General features: G+C 51.4%; 1 protein-coding gene across 3 annotated transcripts in view; it reads left to right on the top strand.

Annotated features, from left to right (window-relative positions):
* The first annotated feature begins 1530 nt into the window (after positions 1-1530).
* The window catches only part of SLC6A6 (solute carrier family 6 member 6), a 79304-nt gene continuing 66426 nt past the window's right edge, over positions 1531-14408 (top strand). For 2 of the 3 annotated variants that reach the window (XM_081160681.1, XM_081160682.1), the window contains exons 1-2: positions 1531-1826; positions 13454-13490. The gene's annotated coding sequence lies outside the window, so the exon portion shown is untranslated. The remainder of the gene's footprint in view (positions 1827-13453; positions 13491-14408) is intronic. The other variant, XM_081160683.1, reaches the window with a different exon arrangement.

Raw genomic sequence — 14408 nt, 5'->3', positions numbered from 1 at the left:
CCTCACTTCCATTAGACGGGGACTCGGCTACTTCTCCTCTCCAGCTCTGGTTTCCTTACCGATAAAAAAGGGGTGCAGGTACCCTGAACTCAAAGGAGAGAGATGAGGTGACTGGAAGCAGAGGGCTGCTGGGGTGCTGGAGACACTGCTGGTCCCTGGGTGCTTCATAGAGAAAGGAGCACCTGGGGCCAGTAGAAAAGGGCAGAGAGAGGAAGGCAAGGGAGGGTATGTGCCAGGAGTGGCCAGTGTCTGGGTTGACTGCAGCGGGGTGGGGGTAGCCTGCCAGGAGGAAAAGATGGAGCCAGACAGCAGGGGGCCCCAGTGAGGAAGCCCGGGAGAGGCAGTGTCATCTCTGGAGCTCTGGAATTCAGCATCCTTGGTTGATCCCTGAAACTGCTCAGGAATAGGGTGTTATGGAGCTCCTCCAGGCAGTGGGTCCCAGCTGGGCCAGGTCTGATGTGGGGGGTGGTTGTCTGCAGGGCCTGTTTGATATTTCTTCCTTTATACTCAGTCTAAAAGGTGGAAGGATCCAGGAGCTCGCCACAGAGCCTTCCAGGTGCAGAGAGGGAATGAGAGAAAGAGAGAAGAAAAAAACTGGGGCTCGGAGAGGGAACAGCCCTTGCTGGAAGTCACAGAGCACTTCCCCCTCATGCTCAGGCAGGGTCTGGTTTTGGAAAATGGTCTCTGAGGACCCGCTCATGCAAATAAGGACAAGAATAATGGCACATTCCCCATTTTCATTTAAAAATAGTCGCAGTAGCTGACACTCGCTTGGCACTTAAGTGCCTGGTGCTGTTCTGATTGCTTTACACTGTTAACCTGGGATCTTCATAGCAGCCAGAGGAGATAAGTTCTCCTATTTTTATTTCCATTTTACAGATCAGGAAGCCAAGGCACAAAGAGCCCAAGTAACACTACCCCAAGGTCACTCAGCTGGGGCAAAGCCAAGAATCCGCCAGCTCTTTGCCGGCTTCACATCAATCTCAGGTTGCCCTCATGCCTGGGGGAGGCAGCAAGGGAGGGCTGCTGTGCCCATTTCTTGAAGGAGTATATCAAGGCTGAGAACCTGGATGATCGTGCAGGAGGACGCTGTGGAGTGGTTCGGAGCTCGCTGCTCAAGGCGCCACAGGCCCCTCCCAAGAGCCAGGTGGATGAGCCAGCGGTGGGGTTCGGGGGAGGCTGGTGTTAGGAGCCGCAGCGAGTCGAGGTTGGGGCGTCTCCTAGCAGGAGGGGGCTGAGGACCGGCTGTACCACTTGGCACCAGCGGTTGCAGAGCAAGGGCTTCCAGAAGAATGCTCCGTAACGCGAGCAGCGGCCGGCCGAGCGCTCGACCACCGCCTGAGGTGTGCGCGCGCGCTCGGCGAGCCCGGGCTCTTTGTGTGTCCGAGCCCGTGCGCGCGCGCGCGTGTGGAGTGTGCGTGTATGTGCGCGCGCGCATGTACATATGTGTGTGTCCGCGTGTGGGGAGGGGCAGGAGGCCGCGGCCCCGCCCAGGCCCCGCCCCGGCCCCGCCCCCGGCCCGGCGAAGCTGGTATTTTTCCACCCAGCAGGATGGGTGATGCTGAGAGCTGCCTGCTCAGACAACAGACACGCGAGGTCAGGAAGAAGCCGCTTATAAATTACTGCTTCCTTCGCGCCGCCGCCAGCGCCGAGCTCCGGGCCCTAGCTGCAACCCGGCTCGCTTGCAGGCGCCGAGCCCCGAGGACTGCGAGCTCGGAGACCCAGCCACGCCGAGGAGCGCGGAGCGCGGACCCCGCGGGCCAGAGATCCGGCGGGCGGGCAGCCCCTGGCGAGTGGAAGGGAGCGCAGCGCCGCGGCCGCCCCAGGTACCCGAGGAAGAGGGAGCCGGTGGCGCAGAGCCCCCGCCCGGTCCCCGGGCTCCATCTAGTCCCGACCCCCTCCCCGCCCAGTGCGCCCCATTCTCGCGCCCGTTTCACCACCGAGGGAGGGACGCAGGGTCGCCTGCTCAGACCTGCTGGCGGGGCTGTTATTGTTTCCCTGGCGAAAGGGCTTGGGCTCCTGGTGCAGGCGGCAGGTGTGTGTGTCGGTGTCTCAGTCTCCCTGGGCGTCTGTATGTATCTCGCCGTCCCTGAGTGTGTGTTTCTGAGGGTGACTGTTTCTCCATGTCCCCAGCAGCATGCACTGTGTGACCTAATGTATGCCTGCTTTTCTCTGTGTCCAGGGCTGTGTGCGTGCGTGTGTGTGTGTGCGCGCGCGCGTATCCTGGTGTGTCTGTGATACCTGAGTGTGGTTGTGTCTTCAAACGGTTGCATTTGTGTGCCCCGGTGTGTCTCTGTGTGAACTTGTGTGTGTGTGCCTGCGAGTGCGTGAGAGCCTGTGGGTGTGTGACTGTGTCAAGTACCTGGCTGTGCACGTGTGTGTGTCCCCAAGTGTGGCTGCTCTGGGTCTCTGGTTGCGGGCAGTTGTGTGTCCTCAGCTGTACCTGAGGGAGTGTCTCTGGTGTCTGGAGGGCTGAACAGAGGAGCTGGTTCTTCAGGGCAGGCACTGAGTTGGGAGAGGTGATAGGGCGGCATGGCTCCAAGGGTAGTGCCCGTGTGCGGCGTGCAGGTGGCTGTGCCAACGTCCAACCGTCTTGAGGGACAGCTGGAGGCCAAGTGGGCCGTGGGCAGGGACAGCAAGACACTCCTCTTGACTTTTTCCCTTCCTTCTGGGGGTTCCTCTTTGGGGCAGGAGATTCTACTGCTCCCACCAGGGAAGCCAAAGAGAATCTCAGAATCCACAGCCCCAAAGCGTCAGCCTGGACTGGAGAGAGGACCTGTGGGCCGCCTTCCTGGGCACTCAGAGGGAGGTGTGTGCTGGGCAGGGCCACCAGCCTGGCTATTTTGGTCACTGCCAGGCCTCTGCCAGATCCTGGCCTTCCCCAGGACCAGCCCCAAAAGCTTGGGAGGTGGCCCGGGCCCCCATTTCCTGCCTGGTGAGATAAATCAGCTCAGTAACCACCCAGAAGCTTGAACGGAGGGTCTTCAGGCTGAGGTTCTGAGGTTTAGCGGCGCGTGGCTCCATTTGGACTTCGGTAAATTGGCCCATGCTTCGGCACTGCTGACGTTCAAATAAATGTCATGGAGGAGATCTTTTAAAATTTCTTTTAAATTTTTTCTTGGCTGGAAGGGAGGGGATCTCATCCAGAGTCTCCTAGCCAGAAGGAGTTTATTTTTATGAGACAGAGAGAGCGCGCGAGAGCGCGGGTGAGCACTTAGCAACCGCCTGCCTCCCTCTCAACCAGGGAGTCATCCAGGGAGTGTGGGGTGGGCATGAGGTGTGGGGGTGGAGTGGGGAAGGATGAATTTCATCAGGATGGTGTTGGGAGGGGGGATTAGAGGGAGTCTGAGGGCACTGGCTGATGAGTACCCATCATAGGGTGGGATTGGTAAAATGCCTAGAGGTCCTAGGTCTGGCTTAGCCCCACTGACCTTGGACAACCTTGTTTTGGGCCTCAGTTAACTCATCTGTAAAACGGATGGAGTAGACTGATTATGGAGTAAGCAGAATCTGAGAGGAGGAGCTTGTCCCCAGGGAGCGGAGTTCAAGTACTGTGCCTCTGTCTTGGTTGGCCTGTGACCTTGGGTGATTCCCTGGGCCTCAGGCAGCAAGGACATGAATGCTAGCCTTACTGTGTCCTTGAGGGGATTGAGGGAGATGAGGCTGAATAAGCCTGTGGTAAGCTGTAAAGCTGAGCTAGGCTTCAGCGCTGCTGATTAGAGGGTGTCATGAGGTCCCAGGTCACTGTGGTATGTGGTGAGGGCTAAGGCATACCCTCAAGCTTTTGACCTTCAGGGATACCCTTATACTGACCTGTGACACAGTTTCAGTCGACCTCCCCTGACCTTTCTCTTTCAGCTCATCTTGTTGTGATTGAATCACATCTGCTTTGCAGAGTTGAGAGGCCCTAGTGGGTAGTGCCCATTTTACAGATGAGCAAACTGAGGGCCACCCAGAGGACAGCAGGTTGACTGGACAGTGGTAGGATTAGGCTTCAGAGGCCTTCCCTTGGCCAGTTTTGAGTTTTGGCTCTGTGGAGTTTTAGTAACTAATGCCTTGGGGAGTTGAAATTGGACAAGGACTGGGAAAAACAGGGGTCAAAGGTGCCCCAGCCCTAACGGTTGGAGGGTGAGTGTGTGGGACTCATTGGCACCTTGATTCTGTCCCTAGTTACCCATTTTCCCTTCTCTGTACCTTTAGTGGGAGCCCTGCCACTTTTCCAATGCAATTTGGGCCCCACGGTTGGCATTGTCTAACTCCAATTTGTCCACCTTTCAACCTGTCAAAGGACTTGGGAACTGTACTTACCTGAAAGTCTTTCCAAAGGTCCTGAAATTATGACACTTGAGCCATTGGACATATTCCTGTATGTAGGAAAGGGCTGAAAAATAAATTACAGGGAACACCTGGAATGCAGCTTGGCTGCAGCTGGAGGGGGTCTGGGTGAGAATTAGAGCTGGTAATGGAGCCCTAGGGTCACCTCGGTTGATGTGGGCTGATCCCCAATTTCTGCAAAAGGTCATAAGCAGGAGTCAGATTCTTTGGAGCTGCAGCTCACTCCTCCGTCTTGGCCAGCTTACCTTGACCAAAGTGATTGTGTGAATTAATAGGATCTGGGGAGGAGCCGTGGATGTGGAAATGCTCAGTAGCCTTCAAATGTGAATGAGAGCTCTTTTTAAATGTGTCTCATTTAGTTGGTTAATAAACCTTGCTAAGGTTAGTTCTGGTCAGGCACTGAATTTAGAGTAGAACATTGGCTTTTGAGGAGCTCATAGCCCAGAGGAGAAAGGACAGTGTGGCTGCTATGATCATTTTGCCCATGGGGTGCTGTGAAGACTCAGCGTGCATTGATGGCAGGGTTGTAGGCAGAAGGAACTTCAGCTTCTTAAAAGAGGTGATTTTGGAGTTGGCATCTGAATGGAGGAACAGGATGGGCTAGTGTTACCGGCAGAGGGCACAGCAGGTGCAAAGGCACAAACACCCTCCCCAGGGACCGGGCTGGAGAGAAGAACTGGTGGAGGGCCTTGAGTGCTAGGTAAAACGGGCTTGGCCTTTATTCTGAGGGCAGCTGAGATAGAAATAGCATCAGATTGGGTTTAGAGACAGTGGTGGAGAAGCCAGTTAAACCCCCAAGCCTGGGAGACCCGTGATGGTGAGTGAAGAACTACGCTGGAGTGTAGAAAACCAAGGGTGGCCCAGTCACTGTTGGTCAGGGCACAAAGCATTTTCTGTGCCAATGAATTTTGCCCTGAGCTTTTTTTGTAAACACAGGGTGAAGGCCTGGACATGCTGTTTAACAGGTACACAGGCCATTAACTTACTGGCTTAGACCTCCCTGGGAGCATGTAGCCCTGGCCTCTTTAGGGTGAAGTATGTCTATCTTAAACAAGGCTTCAGGGTTTCCCTTTTCACCTCACCTGGTCAGAGGCTTCATTTGGAAACTTAAGCTAAGGGACAGGGGTTAGGGTTGGCAGGGAGAGGGCAGAGAGAATGAAAATTATGTTTCTAACGCTTGGTGATCAACCAGCTTTCTCTTAAAAACAACAACATACAAATCACTCAAAACAGTTAAAGGAGGGGAGAGGTATAGGGGTCAGGGGGCAGCAGCAGTAATTCTAGTCAGGTATCAAAATTACCTGAATTACTTTTTACAAATCCAGATTTCCAGGCCCAGCCTGGATACTGAATCAGAATTCCCGGGGGTAGAGCCTGGGAATCTATATTTGAAATTTTTTTCTCATGATTTAAAAAAAAAAAAAATTTAAGTCAGGATATAATTTACATGTAGTAAAATGCAAAGATTCTGTTACAGTTTGATGAGTTTTGGCGAATTACACAGGTGGTTACACCTGTGTAACCACCACCCGGCTCAAGATACAGAGCATTTCCAGTTCCCCCAGAAAGTTGTCTTGTGCCCTTTTCCTCCCAAAAGAAACCAATTTCTGATTTCTATCACCATAAATGAGTTTGGCCAAGCCTAGAATGAACTTGAATGGCATATACTCTTTTGTGTCTGGCTTCTTTCTGCCTGATGTTTTTGAGATCCGTCCATGCTATTCAGTGTGTATCGATAGCTCATTCCCTTTATTGCTGAGTGGTATTTCTTTGTATGGATGCACCAGTTTGTCTGTCCATTCTCCTGTTGATGGACATTTGGGTTGTTTCCAGTTTGGGGTGATTTGGAATAAAGCTTATATGAACTCCAGTGTACAAGTTTTTTGGTGGGTATAGATTTTCATTTTTCTGGGAGTGACAACTGTCAAAGGAATCTCTTTTAATTATAAAAAATAATACACTTCAAGCAATACAAAATTGGATAAGCTAAAAGTGATCCTTAAAGATCATTAATCCATCTGACTGACAACCTGTCATCTATCTCTCTTTTTGTAACAATTAAGGCCTTTAAGATTATGCATTTTTCTCTGCCTGCAGTTTTAACTGTATCCCTCAGATGTCTACATGGACATATGCTCCTTTTTATTACTTTCTACATCAGCTTTCATTTCCTCTTCCATCTAAGTGTTATTTAAGCTAGATGTGATTTTGTTAATGAAAGTGGCATCGCACTGTTCTTGGTTCTGCCACATACTCTATTCAAATGACAAACCATTGTAGTAACGCTGCTTTTCAGAACATACAGATCTGCCAGGCCATTCTGCACAGCAAGTGTGCATTTGGGAATCATTGCCCTAGGCTGGCCTGTCTTAATCACCCCAAGGGCTGCCAGCTCAGTGAATGAAATACTCCTACCAATGACTTTGAACTTGCCCTAACGGGTGGGCAGAGAAGCAACCTGAGGCCATTCAGCATTTTGAGATGGAAAGGAACCGAAACTTCCTGAGCTCCCGCTCTGCCTTATCACCCTGACTGCATTTTAAGCCCTGCACCTGACTTGGGGTTTTTACCCATCTTCTAGATGAGTTCTTCCAGTCTCAGAAAAATGACTTGCCCCCCCCCCCACCTCACACAGTTGGGAAATGGGGGGAAGTGTTGGAACCAGAGCCCTTGGTGTTCTAATGTTTATTGAGCACCTACTGGGTGCCAGGCATAGTGCAGTGGCCTGGGGGACAGGATTAAATAAATCAAACAGTCTCTGTGCTCAAGGAGCTCTTAGCCTCATGGGAGGGGAGGAGATCTCTATCAGGAAGAGTTAATGAACAACCCCAGGCAGTTTATGTCAAGGAATACCTGGGAAGGCCTGAGGGAGAGTTGGCCATTGGCTGGGGAGTAGAGGGACTTTGGGATCACTGAGTTAACCCTTCCTGTCCACCCACTTTATGGATGAGTTGACTGAGGTTTGAGTGAGACAGATCAACTCGGGAAGGTAGGCCATCAAAAGGGCCATTTTTCACAAACCTGTGGTTCTTCCCCAGCCCCGCCAGCCTTTCAGTGATTATGTAAAACAGGTGAATTTAAGGGCTATTTTTACCTCTGTCTCAAACTTTCAGTCTCAAACTTTCAATGGCCATTGTCAAGACTCTCAGATCCTGATTTTATCACAGCGAAACGGGAAAGGGGGCGAGAGGGCAAAGCCAGTACTGATCTGAAAGATTCCTTAGGGCTTGGCTGCTCAGGAGACGCCTGCAGAATCTGGAATGGAGGTTCCTGGAAAGCAGGAACACCTGCATGGGGAGGAGGGTGGAGCCTGGCTCCTGGTGGGCAGCTCTGGCCACTGGAGTAGAACTGAGGCAGTTTTGAGAGGCTTAATAGGTGTATGAGCAGGCCTGGGTTCAAGGGCAGGAGAACTGAGTTTCAGTTCTGCCCACCTTGGTTCCCCTTGACCCCTCTGAGCTTCAGCCTCTCCATTAAGTGGAGGCTCAGACCACATCACCGCAAGGTCGATCCAACGAAGTTCTGAGAGTCCCACCTGTCCCCTGGCTTTTCTTTGCACAAAATAAAAGTGATAAGTGAATTACTGCCATCCTTCACCATCCCCTTTCCAGCAGAAAGTCCTTAACCCTGGGAGCCAGGTTGCCCACTGCCTGGTTGGGGATGGAGGGTGGATATCAGCAGAGTCATGCTTAGTGGGTGAAGGGCACTGGAAGGGGGTGGTTTGGAAGGCTCTGCTGTCTTGCTGCATAGCCAGTCCGCACCTAGAGATGATGGTGGCTCAGCCCTCATGGAGCACTCAGGCCATGATTTCAAGGACATTCATTCTATTACCAGATGGCATCTGGTATCTCATCTCTGGGTCGATGTAACCACAGCTCAAGACAATAGCCTCCTCACCAGCCTCCATGCCTCCTGGGCACGCCTCTATACTGTTACCTACTTCATGAAGCTTTCTTTGAACCCCTGAACCATGCCCAACACATAGTAAGCACTCAAAAAAGTTATGTGAGTCAGAGTAGATATAATCTCACCCTGCTCTGAGCCCCTGTGAGGTGGAGCTCAGGCCTCTGTGGTCTTGTCTTTAATCCATCCACCACCTGACTGGAGGAACACGGGGGCGGAGGATGCTCCAGCATAGGGCCTGGTGTGCCGCAGGTGCTCAGCACACCCAAAAAATCCCTCTGACTCCCTGAACCCTATAGTTTAAACATCTGAGTTGGGTCCAGGCTTGGAAATTAAATTCACCCATCACCATCTACCAACCCAACAGATATTTATTTGTTCTAGGCCCTGGCGATGTGGCAGGTGACCAAGACAGAACACATCATGCCCTCATGAAGCTGAGCACAAAATAATTTAATGAACTATCACAGGGGCACCGGGACACTAGGCTTTGGGTGACCTTGGCTGCTGGCTTGCTGTGTGATGTGTGCAAGCCCTTTCCCTTCTCTGGCCCTCAGTCCTAACTTGTAAGGAAACTTCATGTTTGGGGGAAAAATACCTGCTGAGTAAAAGGGGGAAATGTCCCTTTCTTTTCTCTGTTGGGGAGCCTGTGTCATCACTACGCAGAGTGCTGCTCTGATTGGCTCCCTTTAAGGATGCTATTGTCGCCTTATAGGTTTTCACGATGTCTTAGTCCTCTGAAAGGAGCCTCCCGATTTGGGGCCTGGAGGTTTTTTGTTTGTTTGTGTTTTTCCTAAAAAACATATCTTTATTGATTTCAGAGAGAGGAAAGGAGGGGGAGAGAGAAAGATAGAAATATCAATGATGAGAGAGTCATTGATCGGCTGCCTAGCCCTCAACCGGGCATGTGCCCTGACTGGGAATCGAACCCCGATCTCCTGGATCCTACGTCGATGCTCAACCGCCGAGCCATGCCCGGTTGGGCGGGGCCTGGAGTTTTGAGGTGCTCTGAACAGAGCTGTGGCAATGGGCTCTTAGTAAAAAACATTTCCTTGGGGAACAAGGTGGATTTGTCTTGTGCCATTGGTAGAAGAATATAGATTAGAGCAAACCTTAGAAAAAAGAAAAGGCAGAAAATGAACCCCCTCTCTCCCCAAACCTGCTGGCCTCTCTCCACCAGTACTGAGCAGAATTCCTTTCTGTCTTCCACCTCTCACAGCCGAAGGTGTGGGTTGTTTTAAATGGATTGTGTGCCAGGCCTGAGAAAAATGGTACCAATCCCGGCAAAATGGTCTCTCAGGGGCAGCTCTGGGCCACAGGTGTGTTTTGTGTTGCCCACACAGAGTTTTATAAATTTGAGCCAGTATTTTTCAACATGGGGTTTTCTGCTTCTGCATCTGGCCCTCTGGTTTCCCTGACGGCAGTGCTGTCCCACCCAGCAGCGCCGGGCCCTGGAGGTATGGCAGGTGTGGCAGGTATGGCAGTGTGTTGCAGAGGGTCCCAGTGGCAGCGGAGGGGAGGGGATTCAGGAGCTTCATCTCTACTGCCTTTCCATTCATAGCCCTCGAGTGGGGGCCCTTAGCACTTTCCTAGGACAGTTCAAGGCTAGAGCTGGGGAAATATGCATGGGGCTCAAAGCCTTCCCTACCCTCTACCCCCAGGCTGCGGCACAAACCTTTCAGGACAGCTTGCACTAGGCAGAGGGTAATTTAATTTGCCTTCCTGAATGCAAAAGGTTCAGCCTTTTGTGGAGAGGAACAGAGGCAGCCAGACTCTGCTGAAAGCCCCAAATCTGAGACCTGGAATGTTTTCAGTAGTTTTTGTTACCTTGGCTGAGTCCTATGATCCATACCTACTCGCTACGTCTCATTGTAGGACACACCCTGCTTGCATCCCTTCTGCTCTCTGAGCCATTCAGGGGCTCAGGGGAGGCTGAGAGACTTCGGAGAATTTTCCTTTTTTTCTCCCTCTCAACATTCATTACCTCTGACCCCTGCCTGCTCTCCCCTATCCCCACCCCCGTCTTGGCTCTGTTTTGGGGTGCTGCAACCACAATAATAACATGCCTGGGCCCCTTAGACTTGGAAGCTGTAGACCGCACCTGGGATCTTGTTAAAATATCCCTTTCCATGCAGGAGGACTAAGGTACAGCCGGAGATTCTGCATTTTTAACCAGCTCCCAGGCGATGCTAGCGCTGCTGGTCTGGGACCACTCTAAGTAAAGGAAATATCCCAGCAGTGGGATCCCTGCTGCCTTTGTTGACCAGGCCTAGGGCCTTGTAAGCATCATTTCTCTAATCGTCACAAACAGTATCATTCTTATTTTGCACATGAAAAGCTGAGGCCCCAGAGTGAGCAGGTAACTAGCCCAAGGTCACACAGCTGGGAGGCAGCTGAGCCAGGCCAGACCCTTTGGGCCAGTGCCACCTTGGAAAGGATGCTGGTGGGGAAGCCCTTTTCTACTGAACAGTGTCCCTAGTCCAAAAGCCACAGGAGGCTTTTGAAGGTGGCCAAGTCGGATGTAAATCAGGGAGAGCCCAGGGGCCGCCAGGCCGCCAGGCCGTGCTGACAGCAGGGCAGCCGAGGCAGTGTGTCAGGCCCAGGCCTGCAGCGGGATTTGTTGCTGGCGTGCTGCCTGGTGTCAAGAGCCACTGGGGGATGCTCACAGCTCCTGGAAGAGCCTGCTGGAGCCCAAGGAGGCTCCATGGCTCTTACAGCCTCCCTGATATTTAGATAAACCCCAGGATGGAGGGCTATCAGGAAGGGGGGGCAATGGAATAGGCGTAAGCTGGAACTTGGTGCTTTAGTTGTTTAAAGACTTGCTCCTCCTTGAACCACTTGGGCATTTTCCTTAATTGGGGGTTTGCTTTGAAGACCGAGAGTGGCCTTCATCTCCTGCCTGGCTGGGGCTTTATTTTGCACTGGCACCTGTCCCAAGCAACTAGGAAGAGTAGAACAGATTTAGAATCTAGGTCCTCAAAATGTGGCCACTGGACCAGCAGTTGGCATCACCTGGGAGCTTGCTAACTCAAGGTGGAGGGGTGCAATGGAGGAAAAAAAGCGGGGGGGGGGGCATCTGTAATACTTTCAACAATAAAGATAAATTAAAAAAAAAAAAAAGAATGCTAACTTAGACCCAGCTATCTATTTTAACAAGCCCTCTAGCCTTAACTTTGAGAAGGGCTGATTTCTCTGGCATGGAGAACGTACTGCAGTCCTAACCTTCGCAATAGGCTCCCTTAGTAGCTAGAGCACCACTGCTGCAGGGGGACCTCAGATGTCATTTCTCTGTACCCCACTTTTCTGATGGCCTGAGTGTCAGAGAAGGGGGCATGCATAAAATTACACAGCACGTTCAAAGCAGGGCACAAGTGGCAAAAATCAGTTCAAACTAACTTAAACACACACACAAACATTTACTAACTCCTTTAATTGAAAAGCCCCAGGTCATGTTCAGGCATGGCTGGATCCAGGTGTTGGACCTGTCATTGGGACTCCTTTCTCTCCATTTCTGGGCTGCATGTCCCTCTTCTGTTGGATCCATTCTCCTTGGGGTGCCCCCAGATGCACAGGGTGTTCTTCCTCCCAGCATAGCCATCTCAGCTTAGAAAGAGCCTTCTTTCCCCCCAATATTTTTAGCATAACTCCTGTCATCACTCTTATTGTCCAGGCTTGGTCATGTGCCTGTCCTTGAGCCAATTGTGACAGCCCTTCTGATTGACTAGGCCTGGCTCACATGCCCACCCCTGAAAGTAGGAAATGGAGTCTGCCCACCCAGAACCCCAGAGACGGAGAGTGGGCATATGTGGGTTTCCTGGTGGAATTGATACAGGCTGTCCCTAGAAGAAGGGACCTGGGTTCCAGCCCGCTAGACCCACAGGGACTTAATGTCATTCTTATCGTCTCTGAGCTGAGCTGGCCTCATGCAACTGCTAAGGTCTCACTCCAGGTAGAATCATACTCTCCTTCCTCTAGTTCCTCAGTGTTGTGCTTGTCATTGTGCATTAAGCGCGCTGCCTTCATCTTTCACTTTGTCCCTCTTCCCTTGATATTGTCCAGGAGAGCAAAGTACACGTTGCCACTTCCACCACCCACACCAGTTGGAGACATTACTAATCCACTCCAGCCTTCACATGTGTCCACCAGAAAATAAAGGCTCCATGACATCTTTGTCACATGTTGGCCTTTACCATGGGGTTCCAGGCTCCATGAGATCAGGGACCTTGGCTGTCTTGTTCACTGCTGTGTTCTCAGTGCCTAAACCATGGGAGCCCTAACAGCAACGAGGTTGTCTAATTTGGGGGGACAGGGAGCTCTCTAGACTGCTGGGGCCTTTCTGAGTCTAAGGAAGAGGCTCTAAGGGCAGGGCTGCAGAACCAGTGAGGAATGGGAAGCACCCAGCCTGGAGGCCCCTTTGCCATTTCACTTCTCTGCTAATCCACTTAAATGTAAGATCTTAGTTGTTAAGGAACCATTTCCTGGATTTCTGCATTTTTATATTCCAGCAAACCAGGAGAGCCCTCCAGCGCAGCTCTGCTGGTGGAATGAGAGGCAGAAGTGATCTGTCCTCACTTGCATTATTTCCCAAACTGAGTTCCAAAGAACAGGTGTGATTTTATATATATATAAGTATGTATATATAAAGCTTTCTGGGGTCAGTCACATTTAGGGACTTCTTGGCTTAGCAAAGTTCAACAGATTTTTCTGGCACCTGAATCTCGTAGCCTCTAAACAGTTAATGAGTATTCTTCAAGAATCTGGGGTCCCCAGGGCCTCCCACAGCCCATTCATCTAGCCTTGGCTTGTCCCCTTGCTTTCAGGGAACAGACCTGGGCGCCTGACTGGGCTGGTGGGGTACTCACAGGAGTGTGGTCATTTGGGTCGGGGCTGGCTAGGGGGCCAGCTTAGCCAACAAGAAGAACCATCTCCTCCTGAGCCTGGGCTGGGCCATCTACTCCTCCTAGCACAGGCTGCCTGTGCACAGTTTCAGGGACACTGCATCCTGGAGAGGGGTGTGTGAGCAAGTGTGTCTGTGTGTGAGCTTGTGAGTGTGCATGAGTGCCTTAGCACCCCAGCTTTCCCTTCCCTGCTGGGTGTTGATGGGGCCCCTCCTAGCGTGTATGAGTTGGGTGGTCACATCTGGAAGAAGACTTTGAGTCCTGTGTACAGTCACAACCTGACCAGATCTTTCCTTCTTTGCTTCCTCTCATTGTAATAGGTCCAGAACAACAGCCCTTTCTGAGGAGCCTCCAAACGTAAGTGGCATTGAGCTCTCCCCATAGCAATGGGTTTCACCAACGTGGCAGTGACCCAAGGGTGTGGCACACAGTAGCTTGGTGTTTCCTCTAGACTCTGAGAGGAGGAGACAGACCCAGGCCCCAGGACCTTGTCCACAGGTTGTCACCTCTGGGTAGCAGGTCCATAGCCCAGCTTGGCTACCTGTGTCAGTCTGTGCCATGGAGGCAGCCCTGCAAATGGGCCAAGCACTGATTCGGAGTCCTGGCCTAGCTCCCATCCTGGCTTTGCCACCAAGCAGTGCTGGGGGCTTCTGTGAGCTGATTCTGAGGATTGGGGTCAGACTCTAATGTGAGAGGGTGAGCCTCTGGCACAGACAGGATGCTCCAGGAATCGGGGCTGCTATCCCAGTTTTCTCTTCATTAAACTTTTTCTTTTAAAAAATTGAAAACCTTCAGAAAAGTTCCAAGAATATTATAGTGAGCTCGAGTATGCCCTTCACTTAGATTTTCCCATTGTCAACATGTGCCACTTTTGCTTCATCTCTTTCTCTATAAAAAATAGTCCCTTTAATATTCTCTTTTTTTTTTTTTTTGGCTGAGTCATTGAGGGTTTTGCAGTCAAGATGCCCCTTTACCCCTAACCCTTCATTCGGCACGTGTTTCGTAAGAGCGAGGCCATTCATTCTTTTGTGTAAGCACACATAATTATCAACCCCAGGACTTTTAATACTGACACAGTTCTGTTATCTAATCTACATACCTTAATGACATTTCGGTTTTGCTGATTGTATCCTGATATTTACAGAAGCTTTCCGCCCCCTTAGTTCCAGGATCATGACACTGTTTTTAAAAGGGGTTTAATGGGGCAGGAACCTGACTCAGTCACTTTTCTGCAGATGTCTTCTTTACCTTGGTGTGGGGGCTTTCAAAGTCTTT

Source organism: Miniopterus schreibersii, assembly GCF_964146895.1.
Source record: "Miniopterus schreibersii genome assembly, chromosome: 15".
In the NCBI taxonomy this organism is placed as follows: Eukaryota; Metazoa; Chordata; class Mammalia; order Chiroptera; family Miniopteridae; genus Miniopterus; species Miniopterus schreibersii.
Note: the sequence above shows the minus strand (reverse complement) of the source record. Positions and strands in the feature narration are given on the sequence as shown.